The sequence below is a fragment of the Protopterus annectens genome, chromosome 1.part1 (assembly GCF_019279795.1).
Source record: "Protopterus annectens isolate FY-2018-M chromosome 1.part1, PAN1.0, whole genome shotgun sequence".
NCBI classification, from domain to species: domain Eukaryota; kingdom Metazoa; phylum Chordata; order Ceratodontiformes; family Protopteridae; genus Protopterus; species Protopterus annectens.
The window spans coordinates 1,931,199,371-1,931,223,194 of NC_056726.1; positions in this window are offsets into that span (position 1 = coordinate 1,931,199,371).

Sequence of the window (23,824 nt, forward strand, 5' to 3'; positions counted from 1 at the left end):
CATTTTGGGGGCAGTCAATCACTCCAAAACTGTAAGTTAGGACAGGAAGAGCAAAATGGTTTATAGCCTGGATTTTGTTCCTAGATGCCAGTGCTGTTTTCAGGATTCATTTAAGTCTTCTGAAGTATTCCTTATAAAGTTTTATTCACATTTGTCCATGTTTTATTGTTGGCCTTTCATCAATACCCAAATATTTATACACTCCTTGTTGCTCAAGTTCTTTTATGTCACATTTTTGTCCCAAACTGATGTTTTCCTAGTGTTGCAGTTTTCCTGCTTTAAAGGTTGCTTTTGCATATTTGTCAAGACCAAATGACATTCTTATATCATCTAAGAAAGTTTTGACAACTTGCAGTTGTGCTTTCAGCTTCTCATCTGATGGACTATATAGTTTTAGATCATCAACAAAGAGAAGATGAGAAGTCTTTACACTGTTGTTTTCTAGGAGCCAAATTATAGCCATGGCCTAAGATGTTAAGTAGACAGCTTAATGGGTTAAGGGCAAGGCAGAATAGCAGCGGTTTCAAAGAGTCAATCTGGAATATCCCCCTTTTAATTTTTTTCCCTGGGATAATAATTTGCCCTTTTATTATCTTAATTACAAAGGGGTCTGTCATTGTTTCATGGTCACTGTAACGTATTCAATCAGTGTAGGATGTATCTTACACATTTCTAAGCACTCTTTTATCCATGAATGTGGGATACTATCAAATGATTTTTTGTAGTCAATCCATGCCATACTTAGATTCTTCCCCTTTTTACAGGTCTCCACTATGACTTTATTTAACAACAAATGATCCTTTGTTCCATATTACTTTCTTTTATTGTCATTTTGTTCTGCTGCCATAATTGAGTTTTCTTCTAAATGACTATAAACTCTTTCGGCATTGATTCCCATGTATAGTTTATACGTTGTCAGAAGGCACGTTATTGGTCTATAATTTTTAGGGTAGCTTACAGGTTCACTCTTAAGTAGGAGCATTGTTTTTGCCTGTTGTTAACCAGGTTGGTGTCTGTTCAGGGTGTGTATATAAATAGTTCTTACTCATGGCTCAATCTTCATGCAAAGATGTTAATACTTTCAGCCATAAGTAAGGTACTGCATCTGGGTCTGGGGTTTTCCAATTTGAGGCTTTTCTTAACTTTGTTTCAGTCTCGCTAGCTGTTACTTCATCCCATTTCATATCCTGTACCTCTAAACCTCTTATTCTTTCTTTAATTTCTTCTATCCATTTAGCATCTTTGTTATGTTCCACAGCATCTTCATAAATGCTTCTTCAAAATCTATTTCTTCTTTTTTGGTGGTCTTTCAATTTCTTTTACCTTATTTCCGAATTTTCTATAAAACTTTTTGGATCATCAATACATTGCTTATTTTGTACTTTTCCTTTATATTTATCCCCATATTTTCTAAGTTTTTCTGCCTGTGCTGAAATTTTTAGTTTATTTGTGATAGTGAATGATAGACCTTGGTCTGTTCTAACACTGTGCATTGCTTTTTATCACATCTATCTTTCTTAGTATTTTTGTTGATCTGTTCCCTCTTCTATAGCTTCTAACAGTGACATTTCTTGTCTTAACTGCTTTATAGTTTTCTCTAGTTGATATTTCCATGATGATATTTGATTTCTGTCCTTTGTTTCTCTCACTACCCTGTGTTCTTGTGGTAGAACTTTATCGGTTATTAGTTTAGCTGCACAGTAATATATCCTGTTTACATCTGTTATATCGCATGGATCTCTATGAACAGTCCTAATTACTATGTTCATTTGTTTTCTCAGACTTCTGACTTCTTGGATTTTATTAACCTTCTGCAGTCTGGGTTTTATTAACCTTCTGCTCATTGATCTTTATATACCTGTCTATGTCTATTAAATCAAGCAACTCTTCTCTTAGCTCATTTTCTTCCAAACTAAGGGCACATCCCTTATTTTCCAATTCCTGCGAGCATTCTATAGAAGATTCTATAGCATCTTCCTGTGGCACATTCTCTTTGATTTCACCCAGTGCCATCAGTTGCTCTAGCATATTGGAACTCACAGGCCTTTCACTCCTCAACATTAACTGCATCAGAGTTTCCACTGTTTCCTGTTCCTTCCCTTGCTGTCTAGCTTCAAGTTCTAGTGAATGTCTATATTGGTTTCCTGTGGAAGGTTCCAAATTATTTTCATACGGCACATGACCAATTGCTTCCTGTTCCACTGGTTTCCCATTAATTAGGATATCCATTACTCTATCCTGTTGGGGTGCTTTCTGAATTAGATTTTCTACACTAAATCCTTCACTTTTCAGTTTCTATTTCTTTAACTTCTCCATTACTAATCTCCCTTTATACTTTTCCTCTTTGTCTTCTTATTTTTTTGTATTGTAAAGTTTTCCATGTCCGGATTCCTTTGCCTGCATTTCTCTTCAAATATCTTTGGCGCTGCTCTTTTTGTATTGATTAGTTTTGCTTTCTCCTTCGCATAAATATTACAGCATATTAAATCTTTTTATCTTTCCCATGTCCATATTTCTTCTTCAGATGTTTCCTGATCTTCCTATTTCTCCCTGCTTTAGAGACTCACTCCATCCTGTTGTGATGTAACCTGTGTTAGACCTTCTACACCAAACTCTTCACTTCACAAGCACTCAATAACTTCAACTTCTATTTTTTTAACTTCTACTTTACTAATCTTCTATTCTACATTCCATCTTTGAGATGTTATTTTTTTATTGTGAAAGTTTCCATATCCGGATGTCTTTGCTTGTATTTCTCTTCGAATATCTTTGGGCTGCCTTCTTTACATTGTTTAATTTGGCTTTCTCCTTTTCATAAATATTGCACCATATCAAATATCTCTTTCCCATGTCCATATTTCTTTTTTGTACTTTTCAAATATCTCTTGGTTTTGTTGTTCATATTTTCACACTTCCTCAAATGCTTCTTTTTCCAAACAGATCAAGGTTTCTTGATCTATATGCTGTTTTTTCACAAATCTGTTGTATAAATAAACATACATTTTCATTTGATGCTTTTGACAGTTTTTCTTGCAGAAGTATTTTTCTTTCCTCTAATTTCTCTCTTAATCATTTTGTATATCTTTTGTCTGGAAATTCTGGGTGTTTTGCATAATAGTAACAATACATAATCCCCTGTATTTAATAAACTCCATGTAGGAATAGTGTAATTTCTACACAGAGTCTATCATGGCCATGCCTGGATCTCCCTCTCGGCAGTGCACCTTGCATATTAATGAATGCACACTACTGAGGGACAGCTATGTACACGGTTACTGAATCAGTGATAGGGGGTGCGTTACAGTGCTTGCAGATGAGTAGCACACCCCCTGCAATGTCAAAGTGCCGTACATCACTAAAAGATTTAGAAAGTGTCCTCGGACACTTTTTTATATATTTTTACACAGGGGGTGTATTACACTGTCCATAACACACCCTCTGCACTGTTAAATTGCTGTACAGCACTAAAATATTAAAGAAAGTGCCCTCAAATACATTAATAATTGGTAGATAAATATCTTACACAGGGGGTATGTTGCAGTGTCAGTAACACACCCTGTACTGTCAGAGTACTGTATGGCATGGAAATCAAATGTGCAGATGTAACTTCCCCTTTTACATTTATTTATTTTGATTTATTTATTTAGTTTTTATTTTTGAAAGTTTAAGTATAGCTGAGCATAGTTGTGTGGCACGGTACATTGCTCAGCAGTGCTTAAATGTAATGAAAAGCTATATAGAAATGTATAGCTGAAATCTTCACAGCTGAGTTAGCTGAATGGTTAAAGTCATAGCTTCATGTGCAGTAGGTGCACGCTTTGAATACCATGACATGCTGTTCAGCTATTACATTGGAAAGCATTTCTACTTATATTTCTATTTTTTTTATTGCCGTAGTTATTGGTATTTGTCAACCAGGTTAGTTCAGCTGGTCCAGAATCCCATTGTCAGTGGAGAGATGAGGTGAAAACCTCCAGTGAAACACAATTGTCCAATACAGTTCAGTCACACACCAACATAATGTAATTTAAGTTCATATGGTGAGGTCATGTAATGTAAAATATAAACACAAAAAAATAAAGTATGAATAATACCCCGGGTATCACTTCTGTGTCACTGTAAGACAGAGGCACAGTATACTATCCTCAGAAAAGGGCATAGCAAAATTAATTTAAAATGGGTGGCGAAAGCCAAACACACTCTGGCTAGGCTTATAAATGCCCTAAGGCAGATAGCCTAGTATGAACCTATGACCCTATGAACCTATAATGAGTAATTATTATCAATATATATTTGTGTTATTATATAAAAGTCTTGTTTGTCTTTAGTTAAATTTTGCTAAGCATTGCTAAGCCAATCTAAGCAATGCTTAAACAAGACCTGTTTGAGCAATACTTAGCAATGCTTAGCTCCACTTAGCCAGTTTGAGCATTGCTAAGTAGTTCCAGTCTAAGCAGTCCCCAGCTGAGCTAAGCAGATTTGCACACCACTAAGCACTGTTAAGCTTTGCAACTTTAAGTACTGCTCAACTCAGCTTAGTGGGTTTGCGCACTGTTGAGCTGTGCTTAGAATATTTAAAAATGGTCCAATGGCAGCAAAGGGAAGGAAAATAGTTTTATTTAAGCTGCATAGGTGGGAATACAGCCATAACCTGTTGGAGTTTAACCTGTGCAGAAACTATGGTCAGGTGTTAGAGAGGGAGCACACTTTCAGTCACAGAGCTGAGGCATGTTGGAGTCCAGGGTCATGGCTGGGTTCATTGTTATGAACCATGATAGCAGACTGATGCAGGCCCAGTACCAGGGCTCAGAATACAAGTCTGAGGCATAGGACCATCTGGCATGTGAACTCACCAATGCCACTGGAATTCCCTGCACTGATGAGCAGGTGCATCATCATTATGATGACCTGAAGTGGAGGAAGGGGGTGCTCTTGACCCAATGGATCCAAGATGCTCGGGCCTGGAATGCCTCAGAAGTTTGTAAGTATAGCAACTGATGATTTATCAAATCCTAGTATGAATATCTGATAGACAGGTATTTTATTGTAGATATCCATTTGGGTACATCATTATAGAAATGACATCATTTCCTGTAATCAAGTATTTAATGAAGGGGTAGCTGATTGTTCATTGTTTCTGATGAAGTTCACGTTATTAAAGTGGATGAAAGCGCTAAGTTTATTTTGTCCAAGTGTGGTCATTGGCTTGGTTCCTACGGCTTTTTTTAGTTCAGTGATAGACAGGTATGCATAATGGTGTGTTTTCCCCCTACAGCTGCAGAGGAGAGGACTCGCAGCATAGAGGCCCATGCCAGGTGCCTGGGGAGGATACGCTGACAATGTGGTGAGTACAAATCTGTCTTGCAATATACAGTACAATAAATAAGAAAGAGTACATTGCTTACTGCCAGTAGGTATAGTGTGTTCTGAGTGCACTGCAATAAATATGTTCTTAGACCCACATTGATATAAGTGAGTAATGCCAGGTACTGTGCAATACAGATGAAGGCATCAAACAAGCTACTTTTGATGAAAGAAAACTAATACTGTAGTAATACTGTGTAGGAATAACATAAATGTATACTGTATTAGTAGCAAGGATCTTGTATTAATGTACACCATGACTGAAACTGTGTAGGTAATAAATTACATTCATTCATCATCTACAGGATATGCAGTACAACTGGAGTTAGAGTTTTGAATGTAATAAACCACTGTGTCATGTCACCCTTAATAAAGTTATTTCCAGCAACTGTTGTGTTTATTCTGGTCTGTTGTTGAAGAAATACAATTGTACAGGTGTACAAATATGGCTATGACACCATGAATTTAGTGAAGTTTGGCTGATAAAGAACTGTTATGGTAAAGTGTAGATGTGCAGCTGTAAATCAAGATATGCTGTAATTTGATATATGTTCTGCACTAAGATCTGAACCTTAAAAAGTAATGTGTAATGTATTATAGTGTGCTCCCTTCAAGATAGTCTTGTGTTAACCTTTGCATTTCAGCTATATTTATTCCTGAATGTAGGTATGCTGATGCATGCATGTATGAGGCTGTAATAGGTGTGGATTGAACATATAGGATGTGCAAATGTATATGGGTCAGGTATGCAACCCAGCTCCCTGCTATGGTCTGTACAGATCATACATGTTCACATCCACTAGGTATTAAATGTGTACACCGGCATTCAAAGTATTAATACAAAGTTCACCAACTATCTCTGTCATGCATGAATCTTATGCATGTATGTTCAACTGTCACTGCAGTCTTCTGTGACACTCTACTTATATTACCAGTTCAGACTTTGTAACCAAGTGAGTTTTAGGCACAAATCAGTCAAGCAGCTGCCAGCAGTGGCCCAGTAGCACAATGTGATAAGAAATAGATTATGTTGTTCATTTTTGCATACACAGAGCATGGTTTTAATCCAGGGTCTGGTACTAAGATGTATTTATAGTTACAGACAAGTAGTCCTGGCTATTTGCAGAAACAGTCATGTAGTGTTAATAGATATTTTCTCCACAGGGCTTACAGATAAAGAAATGCTTGTATTACCTGCATGAAGGGTATACTATTAAACTGTCTTCAGATGTAATAGTGTATGCCTGCTGTGTCTGTGAATGTATGCTGATAGTCCAACCCCATGCCTACAAATGACAGCAGGATAGGTATATACACTATGCACGTTTCCCGATACATGTCTCTCAAGTATCACACTGTCACGGCTAGTGATCACTGTTGTCAATAACCTTGGACACAGATATAACTCCAGTTGAAGTATGCCAGTAGGACACTTACACAACATCAGTGCAGGATGCATCTTGTTAGTCATATATGTAACTGTGACATGTACGAGTCCCCTGTAGTTATGTACCTATAGTTCTCACAGCTTGGCCCATACCATTCCAGGTTGACAGATTAACAGGTATGTACATGCTACAGAAGCTATAGGGCATGGTAGATGTAAAGTAAGGGCAGGCCTGTAGAGTATTTAGCAGGACTGCTGTGAAAAATATAGCCTATACAGTTGTTAATGGAATATTTTTCACTTCCCCCACCCCTTATCTGCATCACTAATTATTATTCATATACTACTGGTATGTTGTTCTCAAAACCTAATGTTGGGACTTGTGTTATTGTTCCTGTATTTCAGTGGTTGCATACTAACATACCTTGTTGAAATTCCACTGCTGTTGGCCTGTTGCCATAACTGTTACTGGCATGCTGTTACAGTAGTGACTGTTATTCCATTTATGCACATGTACCATTTGCTATGCGATACTATTCAATTCTATTGTTCTGGGTTAATTGGAACTCCCATGCATGCTGTTTTAACTAACATTGAAATGATTTGTTCATGACTAACCAATACACACTGACACACCTCAACACCATAGCATGTTTAGGTAGGCCAATCCAAGCGGATCCTACTGTCCCTCCTCATCTGACCATGGCACCGGGTCCCAGCATGTCTGGGACCTAACCCAGAGCTGCATCCTCCACTGATCCTGCACCACCCACGGGCGGAACCACATCAGGGGTTGGGGCCTATCCCCCCCCTGGGTGCGGACACAGAGGGGATTATGTCATGTATCACCAGTTACAAGGTATGGTGCGCAGGGTCATCCAGCAGGATTTGGATGACCTCTTGTGCCAGATAGAGGGATGACTGGCACATCTTGAGGGGCAGGCTGGCCCTGGCACCCAACCACCAGCACAGCCACCTTCAGGCCATGAAGTGGCAGTGGTGACTGCCCATGGGTGGGGACCTCAGTCCCACTGTTTCCATCTGGAGCACTTAGGTTCATAGGTTCATAGGTTGGTACTAGGCTATCAGCCCTAGGGCCTATACAAGCCTAGCCATAACAATTCCCTGGCTATTTCTTCCCACACTATTTACTTCCCTGGACCCCTGTCTAGCAGGGCGACTGACGTGATCCCCGGGGTGAATTTCCTTTCTCCCATCCAATCGTCAAGGTTCCTTTTGAAGAGGACCAAAGAGATACTCTGCTTGACATGTATGGGCAATCTATTCCAGAGTCTGGGGAGTCTCTGGATCAGGAACCTATCCCTCCAGCATGTTTTGTTTATTGTGATGATGATGTTTAGATCCCTGGAGCGTGTGGCTCTGAGGGATTGGGATTTCTTTAAGTGGAGCATGTCCAACAGCTCTGGGTTTGACATGGCCTTGTATGTTAAGCAAAGATCGCCTCTGAGTAGACGATATGCGACAGAGTATAGCTGGAGTTTTTTAAGGCGGTCAGCATAGGGCATCTGCTTTAGGCCTGTGATTCTTTTAGTGAGGTATTTCTGTGGCCTTTCCAGTTGTTGCAGATGTCTTGAGAGGTACATACCAAATGGGGCATTGTATTCTATAATGGGTCTAATGAAGGATGAGTACAGTGGGACAATGACCTCCTTTTTTCTGGATGAAAAGCGCTTAGTGATGAGGTGTGCCACATAGAAGGATTTCCTGACTGTTGTGGCGATGTGGTTATCGAAGGTGAGACCACTGTTCACCTGTGTCCCTAAGTCTCTTATCAAACTTTCGGTGTTTAGTGTACTGCCACCTATATGGTAATTTATGGATACATGTTTTTTCCCAAAGGGGATAACTATACATTTCTTGGCATTGAGCTTGAGCCCATGGCTCTGACACCAAGCATCTGTTTCTGTAAGGCCCTTTTGTAGAGTATCCACATCATTTGGTGATTCAATAATGGCTCCCAGTTTGCAGTCATCTGCAAACTTTGTTATCCAGAGTCCCTTAGTGTTGGCCTGTACTTCAGAGAAGTAGATGCCAAACAAGAGCGGTCCCAGGACTGAACCCTGAGGTACTCCACTTGTCACTTGTCTGGAGCTGGATTTGGAGTCGGCTACTTTTACAGTGTGGGTTCTATCAGTAAGCCAGTTAGCAACCCATTGGGTGACGTAGGGATTAATGCCCAGCTTAGTAAGTTTATATATGATTCCAGAGTGGGGGATGGTGTCAAAGGCCTTGGCAAGGTCTAGATAGGCTGTGTGGACCACCTTACCCTTGTCCATAGCTCTGGAGACTGATTCTAAGAAGTCAATTAAGTTCAGGAGACAAGATCGGCCCTTCACGAACCCAAACTGGGTGGGGTCCAGTGTTTGAAGGTTGCCAATGTCTTTGTTTATAAGTTCCATGATAATACGCTCCATGGCCTTGCAGATAAGGCTTGTCAGACTGATGGGATGGTAGTTTCTGGGATCCAAGATGGATCCCACCTTGTGGAGTGGGATAACTGTAGCTGTGCACCACTCAGTGGGCACAAAACCTGAGGTGAGGCTATGATTAAACATGACACTTAGGTGAGGTGCCAGTTCATATTGTAGTTCATGTAGTACACAGCCCGGGATGTCATCTGGTCCCATGGATGCTGTATTCTTAGCTTTGGAGAGTGCGTTTTTTACCTGTGTGGCCATTATTACCGGAATTTGGCAATCTTCCGGTATTGAGATGGGCCATTTAGGGGGCGAGAGTGGGTTGAAGTTGGCACTGAATCGATCTGCCAGGATATTGGCAATATCCTTGGGATCAGTATATTGAATGCCATTCTGTTTTAGCTCAGAGCAGATCTGAGCATTGCCATTTACATTCTTGACATAGTTATAGAATGCCTTGTTGTTGTCTTTGGAATCTTTGGCAATTTTATTTTCGTAACTAGCTTTGGAGGATTTTATGAGGAATCTTAGTTTCTTTCTGAGGCTGATAAGGAAGTTTTTTGCATCCTGGGATTTTCCTCTTTTCTGCAACAGTTTCTTCCGTTTGTTGTAAAGTTTGTTTATGGCAGGGGACCACCAGATTGGCTTCTTTTTTTTGGATGAGAGCATCTTGGTTCTATTTGGGGTGGTACGATTTATGCACGAGTGGATGTGCTCGTACAGTGCCTTAGTGTAGGATTCAGCAGTTGAACTTTCAGCTCCTGTCTGCATGGGTGTCATGAAGTTTGTCACTTCTGACTTCAGTAGCATGAAGTTGGCTTTGGAGAAGTTTTTTATGGAGGTTTCCTTACTGGGGGGTGGGGGTGGGATGTGGATGTTAAGGGTGATTAGCTTATGGTCAGACGTGACTAACGAGGGGGTGACCATAGGTGTGGAGCATCGATTTCCCATGTTGGTAATGACCAGGTCTAGGATATTGGAGCCCCTGGTGGGACTATGGATTAGTTGATCCAGGGTGTTGGAATTTATGAATTCCAAGAACCGTTGGGCAAAGGTGTTGGTACATGAGTAGCTTTCCCAGTTAATGGTAATTAAAATCACCCAGTATTAGGGTGTTTGGTTCTATCTTAATATTTTCCAGTATGTTTAGAAAGGTGTAGTTAGAATCTTGGGGTATGGTGGGGGATCTGTAGCAAGCTACAATTTGGATTGCAGTCTTACCTAGTGTTAGTTGCACCTGGAGAATTTCAGACGCATTGTGTTGGTCCTCAAATTTCCAACCACCCTCCTTTTCCAAGGTGCTTACCCCCCTTCATGTATCATAGACCACCCCTGTCTGCTGTCTTGTCTGTCTGCAAATGCAACCTCTCCTCCCTAACTTACCTCCCCAAATGTACATACAACCCGTCCCCAACACCCCACTCTCACCTTAAAAAAAGGGCAACTGTCCCCCCAAAAAAATTTTGTCTGACACGTAGCTCTCCATTCCACACCCACATATACAGACATTAATCAATTTCCACATGAATTAATCAACAAATTTATGTTGCACACACCCTTCCCTGTGGGGTGTGAGGCTATAAATTGAAAATTGTCCACTTCATGCACAGCTGTTGCTGCACAAGAATGGAGAGCTGTGTTTTTTTCCTGCACCCATCCTGCACATCCCTAGCTGCCTTTCGTAATGTTTTCCCCCTGCTTGCTCCCATTTCACCACTTTCCTATCACTCCTTTTTTCTTTTCTTTTTTGGAAATAGCATGGGTTTAAACAGGATAAGTGGCATCTTGCAAACCTGCTAAAAAATGCTTACAACTGCTTTAATCACTCTATCTGATTACACGGTGTTCTGCCCAGCAACAAAATAACCAGTGGTGGCAAGTCTCAACCCCAGGACCCTGTGCAGTAGAGTCATAGCAATGCACCACTAGGGCAAATCACTTCTGGGGAATGAATACTGCTTTTGTAAATATAGTGGTGAGGACTGCAGTGGGAGTGACAGATCCATTTAAGGTGGAGGTGGGATTACATCAAGGATCAGCTCTGAGTCCTTTCTTATTTGCAGTGGTGATGGACAGGTTGACAGGTGAGATCAGACAGGAGGCCCCATGGACTATGATGTTTTCAGATGACATTGTGATCTGTAGTGAGAGAAGGAATCAGGTTGAGGAGACTCTGGAGAGGTGGAGATATGCTCTGGAGAGCAGAGGAATGAAGATCAGCAGGGCTAAGACAGAATATATGTGTGTAAATGAGAGGGAGGGTAGAGGAATGGTGAGGATGCAGGGAGTAGAGTTGATAAAGGTGGACAAGTTTAAGTACTTGGGATCAACAGTTCAGAGTAATGGTGAATGTTGTTAGAGAGGTGAAGAAGAGAGTACAGGCAGGGTGGAATGGGTGGAGAAGAGTGTCAGGAGTGACTTCTGACAGACGGGTACCAGTAAGAGTGAAAGAGAAGGTCTACAAGTGGATAGTGAGGCCAGCTATGTTATATGGGTTGGAGACAGTGGCATTGACAAAAAGTCAGGAGTCAGAGCTGGATGTGGCAGAGTTAAAGATATTAAGATTTGCACTCGGTGTGACTAGGATGGATAGGATTAGGAATCAGTATATTAGAGGGTCAGCTCTTGTTGGACAGTTTGGAGACAAAGCAAGAGAGACGAGATTGCATTGGATTGGACATGTGCTGAGGAGGGATGATGGGTATATTGGGAAAAAGATGCTAAGGATGGAGCTGCCAGGTAAGAGGAAAAGAGGAAGGCCTAAGATAAGGTTTATGGACGTGGTGAGAGAGGACATGCAGGCGGTTGGTGTGACAGAGCAAGATGCAGAGGACAGGAAGAAATGGAAAGAGATGATCCACTGTGGTGACCCCTAACGGGAAAAGCCAAAAGATCATGATGATGATGATGATGATGATCATGCAGTACAGTCATGTAACATTAGGGAAAAAAAATACATCACTGACAAGTATTGAACCCAGGACCCTGTGCACTACAGTCAGAGCAATGCACCACTAGGGAAAATCAGCTCTGGGGAACTAGTGCTACTTTAGTAAATATATCATGCAGTACAGTCATGTAACATTAGGGCAAAAGACATCACTGTCAAGTACTGAACCCAGGACCTCTGCACTAGCATCAGAGCAACACACTACTAGGCTAAATCAGCTCTGGAAAATTAGCACTGCTTTTGTAACATAAGTAAAAAAGACATCACTGTCAAGCATTGAACCCAGGACCCTATGCACTACAGTCTGAGCAACACACTACTAGGCCAAATCAGCTCTAGGGAATCAATACTGCTTTTGTAAATATATCATGCAGTACAGTCATGTAATATTAGGGGAAAAAACACTGCCAAGTATTGCACCTAGGACCTTGTCAATTACAACATAGTGCATTACACCCATAGGCCAACTAAGCGCTAGGAAAGAAGTAGTGTTTTTACAAACATATCCTGACTGGCAGTGACACACTACTCCTATATATAATGGAACAAATTACAGTGTACATGGGCTAGAGTTACCACCAGTCCCACTTAACGAGAGATAGTCAGTCTTAGGGCAGTTGTGTCTTTCAAAGATATCGGAAAAAATGGCAAATGTCCTGAGATTTTAGGACAAACATATTTCCTTTATTTTATGGTAATAGTTGCATAAAACAGTTATTATGTATCTGAAACACCCAATGTGATAAGAAACAGAATAAGCAACTAAAATTCTACAAGAATAAGCTTTTATTTAAACCAAAATGTGAAGTTATTTCCTGTGAATTGGCTGTGGGTATGTTTTGCCCTGCAAATTCTGATGTTTGTACCAAAAATGGCCAGCTTTGGGCATTTGAAAAGGTAGTAACCCTAACTTGGGAATCTGACACAGACAACAAACCTGTAAACAGACAAATAAATGCTTCTGAATCTACAGGAGGCCTACAATATCAGGCAGAGCTGACAGCTGCACAGCCTGTTGCTGAATGAACACAGTTATGCCCCCTACGTATGGCAGGGTTGTCATAAAACTTATTCTGTGTGCTGACATGCTGGCAATGCAGTGCAGATTGGGGTTACAAACCATGACAGACAGCTCAGTGTCGCACATCATACCCATCTGAACACACATCCATGCCAATCATGTGTAACACACTGTATGCATGCACATATGTCTTACAAATACACCTGCCATCATAGATATTATTAGTAATATATTTATGATGTATATATATTTATATATATATATATATATATATATATATATATATATATATATATATATATATATATATATATATATATATATATTATTATTATTAATATATAATATTTATTATTAAGATATTATATATAATCTATATGTTACATTCCAAGCATGTGTCACATCTGGACACCCACAGTCCTGGCCCACAGCCTAGTCTGTGGCACATCAACTACATGCATGTCAAGACAACATAGGAATAAATCAGCCCTGCAATGTCCAGCAAAACCAGTTGCTCCCTCCACAGTCACTGCCACCACAGTAGCATGTTAAAGGCCTGCAGGGTGGGACACATGTCACAATTATGGATATGTGTTATAAATGTCACCTTACACTCTATGGATGGCGCTATTACGTAACATATGTACCCGAGACAAATGCTACAACTGGACTGTTATGGGTACCTTCAACCAGGCCATGCTGTGACACAACAGCTGACACTGCTCCTTCACTGACAGTAACAGCTTGCTGTCCCCCTATGTCTTCAGAATCCCTAGTCTGACTCCTGGCCAGATTGCAGCAGCTGTGGCCTGCTACACATGCAACAGTATATCAAGCTACCTGCTACAGACCTAACATATCTCTCAAACACCTAGAAGAGAGTATCCACATGACACCCATACATCAAGGGTTGGGGGGTGCTCGTGTGAAAGGTACATGTGTCACAGCCTCCCCCTACAAACATACACAGCTGATAGAACAGCATCAACTGTAACCGCATGCACAGTCATGGAAAAAGTATGTATGACACACATCTGCCTGTCCCCTTACTGGCCCCAGCACACATTTTTCAACAGTACACTGCTACAGAATCTGAAAGGCTGTTAACAATGGCCATGTATAGCATGCAAAATTGTTGCTGTATCACATCAGTCCAAACAGTGGACAGTATTTCTACCTACCCTCTGTTATGCTGTAGCTCCCACACCTCAATAATGTCCTCCTCACACCCCAGGAAAAGGGTCAAGGCCTACATGAATGCCTTAATTATAGCACTGTATTACCATGCCATTGGCTAACTGAAAGGTAACCCATCTGTTCTGGATGCAATTAACAAGTGGGAGTCACAGATTGGTGGACAGGCAATCAACTGCTCATAGTAATTACCTTTTAAAGACAAGCTGCTTCCTATGGTAAACAGGTCTGACACTTTATTCATGGAGACAGACTGCAATTCTTCAGGATACTACAAGTGGATTTCTTCTTTCAAAGGAGTACACCACTATAACAGGTATGTCATTGAATGGAGCATGTAATGGAATGCAGATGGGGGGATGCAGTCATGGGAAATAAGAAGTTAAACAGTAGGTCTCAGCAACATTTCTTGGACTGACATGTGGCTGTTATTCTGCTTTCCAGCACCTACAACCATCCCTTAGGCTCTGTCTCCAGTGACATAGATCACAGCTCTGGCCCCTGAATCATCCCAGTAACGATCATCTCACATATGACTGCTACTTTTATTGTCTATTGTACAATACTGATGGTAAGTACTGTTGGATACAGCCGGCATATGACATCATGTTCTGTCAGTGAGACCCTCTCAGTCTGTGAATGTCATACAGGCTTAGTTCAAAGATTGTCCAGGTGTCCCTGACCATTCATGATGTACTCTGGCTAGGTCATTGTGTACTCTGCACCTTTATCTGATTGCCTGACACCTATGCTAGCATACCTGGTGACCCCTGCAGCAGGACAGCAGGTTATAGGTGGTAATAGTGGAGGGACACTGGCTCTCTATGAATCCTAAAACTGCAACAAAGCATGTATCCATCAGCATGAACAAAGCAATCCTAAAACCTTACCAAGCTCTCTGAACTTAATGCAATGTCACAGTACAGACTACTCACCTGAGTTGTTTAGACATCAGATTTAGTGTTCAAGCTCTTGGTCTTGCCCTAATAATTTATTTATTTAACTTTTTTTGTAGGACAAAGCCTATTTTCAGCAGCGGCCTGGGGAGAAATGCTCCAGATGCACATTTTTGGAATGAGGGTGGTAAATCAGAGTACCTGGAAGAAACCCACACAAACACAGGGAGGACATGCAAACTCTGCACAGAAGGTATCCCAGCTGAGAATCAAACTGAAAGATCTCTTGCTGTGAGGCAACAACATTTACCACTACATCTCTGCAACACTGCACCACCTGCTAATCATTTGATTACTAAAGACCATTATACAATAGACAGCAACTCTGATTAACTAAAATAAAAAAAATAAAGTGGTCAAAATAAAATGGATAAAAACAGATACTACACTTCATCTTTGCCAAAAGACAGAGAAGTGATTAAACCAACCTTCTAAAATACAACAGTTTGAACACTGTGCTTTTGAATCTTGCTATCTGCTCTTTAGATACTGTAAGTAAATTTCCTACTATTTCAAGCATATAATGAAGGTCACAAGGTGCAGGGTTTGAGGCTCTGGGATAATTAATAGGGCTAAATGGAAAATGGGCAGTTAGCTTAGTACTAATCTATGAACCTATGAACCTATGTATGCATTAATGACATCAGGTAGACAGAGTACCTCAGCAAGGTAATTCAGTGCCAATTCACTACTGGTAGTGTTATAAGGAAGATGGGCTATTGGCAAACACCGGTAAAATAGCACACAGCATGCACTGAGTAAATAATGGAGCAGCCAGCGATGTTCCAATAATGAGAAGAAAGAGGAAAATCCATTAACATGAGAATAAATAGTAAGAGAAAAGTGTATTTGTCCCTACAGCATAAATTTTATTATGATTTAGAAAGTATAATTTGTGTGTTCAGAGTGATTTCTGAAAATTTAGTGGAGCTATACTCGGTTAAACTGTTGGTGAGTAGAACAGAGAAGTCTATGAAGGAAAGATTTAACAGCAGCATAATGCTCTAGAGGGAATATGCTCACTGTGAAAACGACAACTGGTTAGCAAATCTACATTTTATATGCAGATGCTCTTTTCTTGGTGATAGTGGTATCAAATTTACTTTCCAAAATCTGTAAAATGTGAGCATTGGTGATGCAGAAAAATTAAATAATAGAAGGTAACATTCTATGTGCCACGTGTCTTAAATTGGACTAAGCATATCTCAAGCAATTTATGTTCTGGCTCCTGCAAAAGTGGCATATCAGTATATTTAAAAGTTCTAACTCATGTGTCCTTAGCATGGTGGCAGATTAATTAATAAAGGAGAGAGGTAACAGAGCCCAGCATCCATGTATTAGATAGTATGCATATTTTCACCAGTAGCAAACTTAGTATATGCTAGTGAATGTTGAATTTCAATGACATGGATACAGTCCCATGTGACACATTTTCTGTCCTATTATGTCTGACACAAACTAGAATGGAAAAATGTATATATTAAACAAAGATCCAGAACAGAGAGAATCCCTCCCCCCAAACCTCACTAAATAATTTGTGTGTTTTGTTTTAGTTAATTCACACAGGTCTCAGGGAAGTGTACAAACATAACATATAAAAAACATGCCTGATGATGAAATATGTAGTGGCTTCCAGTACCTCATTATTTGCAAGAGCTACAGTTAGTGTTTCATGTTTATTTAAAATAAATAATATACAACATGGATTTCATCCAAGACTGAACCATTGTCCCATTTACTCAGCCTTCATTATGCCAAACACATTTCTGAGCTGTACCCAAGAAGACTGAATGTTGTAAATAAATCAAAAGGTGCTTCAACAAAGTATTAGTTTAAGGATGTGCACACTTATGCAACCAGCATATTTTATTATTTTTTGATATTTTCCCCCTAACAGATTTGTTTGTTTTTCAATTGAATTGCACAGGTTATAGGTCAGATTAAAGGTGGGAAATCTTTTGAAATGCTTTATTGTGGTCTCATTTTTTTATATCACAAAAACCTGGCATTTTAACAGAGGTGTGTTCACTTTTTATATCTACTGTAAGTTCACTATAGTACGTCTTCCTGCATGATAGGATTTATCATGCTCACCTAGTGCTCAAGTGTAATCTAAAGTTATTAACCATTGTTATTTCTCTGTCTGTACTGTGGCAATGTTAGTAATGAGTAACCAACCTCTGTTTTGTTTTAGGTTCATAGGTCCATAGGTATGTACTAGGCTATCAGCCCTAGAGCCCATACAAGCCTAGCCAAAAAATGTACCCTGGCTTTCGCCACCCAAGAAAATTATTTTCCTGTGCCCCTGTCGAGCAGAGCCACAGAAGTGATCCCTAGGGTGAATTTCCCATTTCCCATCCAATCATCAAGATTTTTCTTGAAGAGTGCTAATGAGGAGCTCTGTTTGACATAGATAGGTAGTCTGTTCCAGAGTATGGGAAGTCTCTGGGACAGGAATCTATCCCTTCAGCATGTTCTGTTTATTGTGGTGACAAGGTTTAGGTCCCTAGAGCATGTAGCTTGGAGGGATTGGGATTTCTTTAAGTGGAGCATTTCCAACAGCTCTGGGTTTGACATAGTTTTGTATGTTAGGCAGAGATCGCCCCTGAGTAGGCGATATGCGATGGAGTAAAGCTGTAGTTTTTTGAGACGGTCTGCATAGGGCATCTGTTTGAGACCAGTAATCCTCTTTGTGAGGTATTTCTGTGGTCTTTCCAGTTGTTGTAGATGTCTTGTGAGGTACATACCAAAAGGGGGTTTTGTACTCTATAATGGGTCTAATGAGTGATGAGTAGAGGGGAACAATGACCTCCTTTTTTCTGGATGAGAATCCTTTTGTGATGAGATGAGCCATGTAGAAGGATTTCCTGACCACTGTGGCAATGTGATTATCAAAGGAGAGACTACTGTCCACCTGTGTCCCAAGGTCTCTTATCACATTTTTGGCATTAAGTAGACTACCAGCTATGTGATAGTTCATGGGTACAGAGTTTTTACCAAAGGGGATGACAATACACTTTTTGGCATTGAGCTTCAGGCCATGGCTTTGACACCAGGTATCTGTCTCAGTGAGGCCCTTTTGTAGTTTTTCCACATCATTAGGAGTTTCAATTATGGCTCCTAGTTTGCAGTCATCTGCAAACTTTATTAGCCAAAGACCTTCTGTGTTGGCCTGCACTTCAGAGAAGTAGATACCAAACAGGATAGGACCCAGGACTGAACCCTGTGGTACTCCACTTGTCAGTGGCCTGATGCCAGATTTGGAATCCGCTACTTTCACAGTGTGGGTTCTGTCCGTGAGCCAGTTGGCAACCCATCTTGTGACATAGGGATTTATACCTAGTTTAGTGAGCTTATCTATAATTCCAGAGTGGGGGATAGTGTTGAAAGCCTTGGCGAGATCTAGATAAGCTATGTGAACCATTTTACCCTCATCTATGGCTTTGGTGACTGCTTCAAAGAAGTCAATCAGGTTTAGGAGACATGATCTGCCTTTTACAAATCCAAACTGGGTAGGGTCCAGAGTTTGGAGATTACCAATGTCTTTGTTTATGAGCTCCATGATGATACATTCCATGGCCTTGCAGACCAGGCTCATCAGGCTAATGGGGCGGTAGTTCCCGGGGTCTGTAGTGGCTCCCCCTTTGTGGATTGGGATAACCATCAGGGTAAGCCATTCAGTGGGTACAAAGCCTGATGTGAGGCTATGATTGAACATGGTATTTAGGTAGGGTGCCAGTTCATTCTGTAGTTCTTGTAGAATGCAGCCTGGGATATTGTCAGGTCCCATGGATGCTGTGTTCTTGGCTTTGGAGAGTGTGTTTTTTACCTGTGCAGCCGTGATTATAGGAACTTTGCATTCTTCCGGTATAGAGATGGGCCCTCTAGGGGGTGAGAGGGGGGTAAAGTTAGCACTGAACCTATCTGCTAGGATGTTGACAATATCAGTTGGCTCTGTATATTTAATGCCATTGTGCTGTAACTCAGAGCAGATCTGAGTGTTCCTATTTAGATTCTTGACATAGCTATAGCATGCTTTGTGGTTGTCTTTAGAGTCGGTGGCAATTTTGTTTTCTTAACTAGCTTTGGAGGATTTTATGAGGGATCTCAGCTTTTTACTGAGGTTGACCAGGGAGTTCCTCCAGTCATGGGATTTTACTCTTTTTTTTTTTTTGCAACCATTGTGTCTCCTTTGTACTGTGTTTTTTTAGACGACACGGACTACTTCTTAATCCTTGGTAGATGACTAGTTCTTAACCCGCAGGAAGTTGCTGAGTTATGCTGGAACAGTGTCCTTTCCAACACATTGCAATAAGTGCAAAAGTGTTTTGCCTGCTCAAAGCCCATTTCTAGTACCTGAATAAGTTGAGGGTGCCCTTCAGCATGGGACTGATACTATATGCAGAACATTTACAACCAGTTGCTTTCTGCATAACATAATGATGTGTTGGTCTGGTGCACAACTGCCACAGCCAGTTACTGTTAGTGGGAGGGCAGATCCGTCTATAATTTCTGCCAAAAGTGCTGATGACAGTGGCCAGCTCACTGCAACAGCATGGCAGTCATTTTGGCAGGCTCATGCATGGTCCACTTCTGTTAAATGACAATGAAAAATTAGAAAGATAATGATGCATGCAGTGGTACATGTGAACTATACTTTGTGCTGCATGGCTCACATTGTACTTCTCCATATATAAACAATAAATATTATTAAACTGTATTAGCCATCATTATCTGTACAGTGGTCAGTAGTTAGTAGCACAAGTGCTTGTTACACTGAGAGACTTTGCATGAACTGTAAACAACCAGGTATTACATAAAAAGTTTAGGGCAATGTTTTGGCCAGAGCTTTTGACATAATTCCCCAGTCAGAAATAGTAAAAAAGCTAAATAAACTGAGAATAAAACCCTTTATCACTCACTGGATTGCCAACTGGATCACAGATAGGATGCAGAATATCAAAATAGGCAAAGTTACCTCCATAAAGAGATCAGTCACAAGAAGAGTCCCCCAGAGTTCTGTCCTGGGAGCTTTCTTGTTTGGCATCAACTTTTCTGAATTAAATCCCAATACCAAAGGGCTCTGGCTGACTAAGTCTGCAGATGACTGCAAGCTAGGAACAGTCATTGAAACCCTAGCTGTCCCCCAGGAATGTTTGTCCCAAATAAGTAACTTGTGTCAAAATAATGGACAAGTATATCTTGCAGAGGATACCACGGCTGTGCAATTGACTGTCCATCTACATAAAACAAAGTTCATCCCTATCTATATTCATAGGTTCATAGGTAGGTACTAGGCTAGCAGCCCAAGGGCCTAAGTAACCCTAGCGAACAAGGTTCCTTGGCTTACGCCACCCAAGAAAGTCAATTTCCTGTGCCCATGTTATAGATAATAACCGAAAATAAATAAATAAATAAAAGTAAAATATATTCAGACACAGCTTGGATCTCTGGAAGATAAACAGACAATTTTCCTCAGGACTCTCTCCTGTGCTGCTAATAGACAGAGGGACCTCCTAAATGCTTTATCCTATACATGGATCCTCTCACGTTATCTGTGGTATAATCCCAGTTATTCTCATTAGTGGTAATAAATAATTATCAACCAAGGAATGTGTAAGGCCATTCTGTAAGTAAATGGAATAGGTTAACTGAAGCACAAAAAGGCAAATTGCCTTGACTTAAAATGTGCCACAAGGACTGCTAGCTTAGTACTTACCTCTGAAGCTATGAACCTATAGTATGAGTAATTCCCTGAAGTATTTACTTGTTAAAGGAAATGTAATTTGTTTTCTATCATGACGTATCATTGCTGCTGCTGCTTTTATTTTTATTTATTTATTTAATGTTATTATCTATTTTATTTCTTTCAAGTACAGGAACTAAGCATAGCCTTTCTCTGGTACAGCACATTCGAAGTGAACACAAATACCCCATATTCGTAAGGTGACTTCCTTGTGAGTAACGTCTGTAGTACTGAAATTCAGAACTGTATTTATATTTGGAAGGTGTCATATGCAATGTTCCCAAAATATGGTGTTGGTAGTGGTTCAAGAGGTAATGAGAAAAGTGCTAGCATGTGAGCTAGATACTGAGCTGATTCAAAAATGGGATTGATTGAATGCAGGGGAACCTCTTGATCATACCTGTTAACTGCCCAGACTTTCACAGAATGTCCAGATTTTTGCCTCATATTTTTGGTCTGTTTCTCCTACAATTTGTGGTTTTCTGGCAAATCACTGGCTATTCACTGAGCACTGAAGTGAGAAAATAATGGCAGACATTTGAGTTTTAGATGTCATATCCTTCAGAAAATTAATGCTAATATAAATCATGTTATTCTATCTACTTTCTAAGTCTGTAAGACCAATATTTAAAAAGTGTCCTTTTTTGGCATGTTTGTCTTCTCTTTATTTGTGGCTTTCTTCAGATTTCTTGCTCAAAGAGGATGAGATGTAGGCTTTTGTTATTGATCTAAAAGTGCTGCAGGACATAGGCTTGACTGAAATGTTGAACCCGTTTCCATGGATGTCATGAGGCTTGACTGCATTTTTCTTTAAGAATCTATTTGAATGCCTGCAACACTTTCTTGGAACACATGGTGTCTGACTTACTCATCTACTATACAGATTGGTATTCCTTTGTCCACTTCCAATACTTTCTCCATTGTGTGTCTGCAAGTCCTTAACAGTATATGGATAGGTGATGATATGGAAGCCATTTGCACACCATAATGTGCATTAGAAGCATTATGATATGTTATGTCTGGTCTATACCATTCCCACACATTGGTGGATTTCTTCATGTATACCCTATAGCACTATCTCTACATTATTCTCAGTAGTAGTACCCTAGGCCTGAACTATGTTACAGCACATCTACTGCTGAGCAGAAAAAGGTCTTCTGTGTCCTTGGAGCTATATGTGATGTATTGTTTCACCTGGCACCCCTGTATACAAGAGTAATAGTGAATACTACTACCTCAGAAAAGGTTGTCTCTTCCTCGAGAGTTTTCAAGCTGTACACAAGAAAAAGGTGTTGAGCTGTGCAGTGTTTCCCTTTCTTGTTCTAATGTCATTTCCTCATTATACTAAGTCTGTGAGCATCTGTCACTGCCTATGGAGTTATCCACTTGCTGTGAAGGGGGGGGGGGTGATGCCAATACACTTTTTGCCATTGTGCTGATGCTGTGTCATAAGAATGGGAGTGATGTAATCACCATTAATAGCCATTCTGCTGTCAACGTCAGCATGCTGTGCTGCAGCAGTACATGTGATTGTTGCTGCTGGTGAAGCTGTTAAGAAATCTGTAATGATGTGATTAATGAGACATGTGACAGGTATATGACTTATATGACTTTGTTTAAGAGTTATGACTTCGAAACCTACCATAAGTGTCTGAAGATGTGCTACAGCTAATGTTGCTGGAGCATCTGATGAGGAAATAGGTATCAGTTTTATGTAAATAGTTACCACGGCAAGTGCTCCTATCATACCTGTCAGCTGTCCAGATTTTTGCAGAATGTTCAGATTTTTGCCTCATATTTTGGTCTTTTCCTCATAAAATTTGTGGTTTTCTGGATTTTTGTGGCAAATCAGTGAGAACTGAATTCATTAAATAATGACAGACATTTGAGTTTCAGACTTCATATCCTTCATAAAATGCATGGTCACACAAGACCTTTTATTTTCTAGCAACTTACTAAGTTTATAAGAGCAATATTTAAAATTTCAAAACAAAAGCAGAAGTCACAAATGGCAGACCAGAGGTTATAAATCCACAACAATCTGGTTTATTAGTCCACAGGTATAGGCGCTTTCATCCCAATCAAATCACATAAGGAACTTCATCAGATACAAGGCTTTAAAATTTAAAAATCAAATAAATAGACTAAATAGTGTATATATGTTGTTTGAATGTTATTAGAAGCTTTGTTTGAAAATCACCTGTGTATTTCTATGTCAAATGTTTGTTTGAATAAGCTGAAAAATAATAAAGAATTATTATGGAAAAAAATAGACTTGATTCAACTTTTGTTTTGGTGTTTTTCCTAGTTTTGAGTGAATTCTACAATTTAAAAAAAATTTTCCCTAATTTTGGGTCTTTGTCCCCCCATTATTTTTGTTTTTTTTCCATTTTTTTTGTACTAAGAGGTTGAGAGGTATGGCTCCTACCCTTAAATTAACAATGTCATCCTAACTCTTACCTTCTATACTGCCTGTATTTGGACATTTGAGGGACCTGAAAGAACTGATGTCAATGACACCTCAAATGATTCTTGGACCATCCTCCTGTACATCAACATCATCATCCCTTATATAGAGTAGGTGCTCTAAATTTATTGTTAAAAGATTGATTAGTGGAAGGCCCACTGGTAGTGCTGCTATGAGAAATTACATTCACCCTAGACTTGTCTGTGTATGGCACAACATATTATTAGTTTTTTTTCCATAACTGTGCCAAAGTGTGATTTCCTCCCCCAATAGCATTCATGTCAGCCACATCCCACATCTT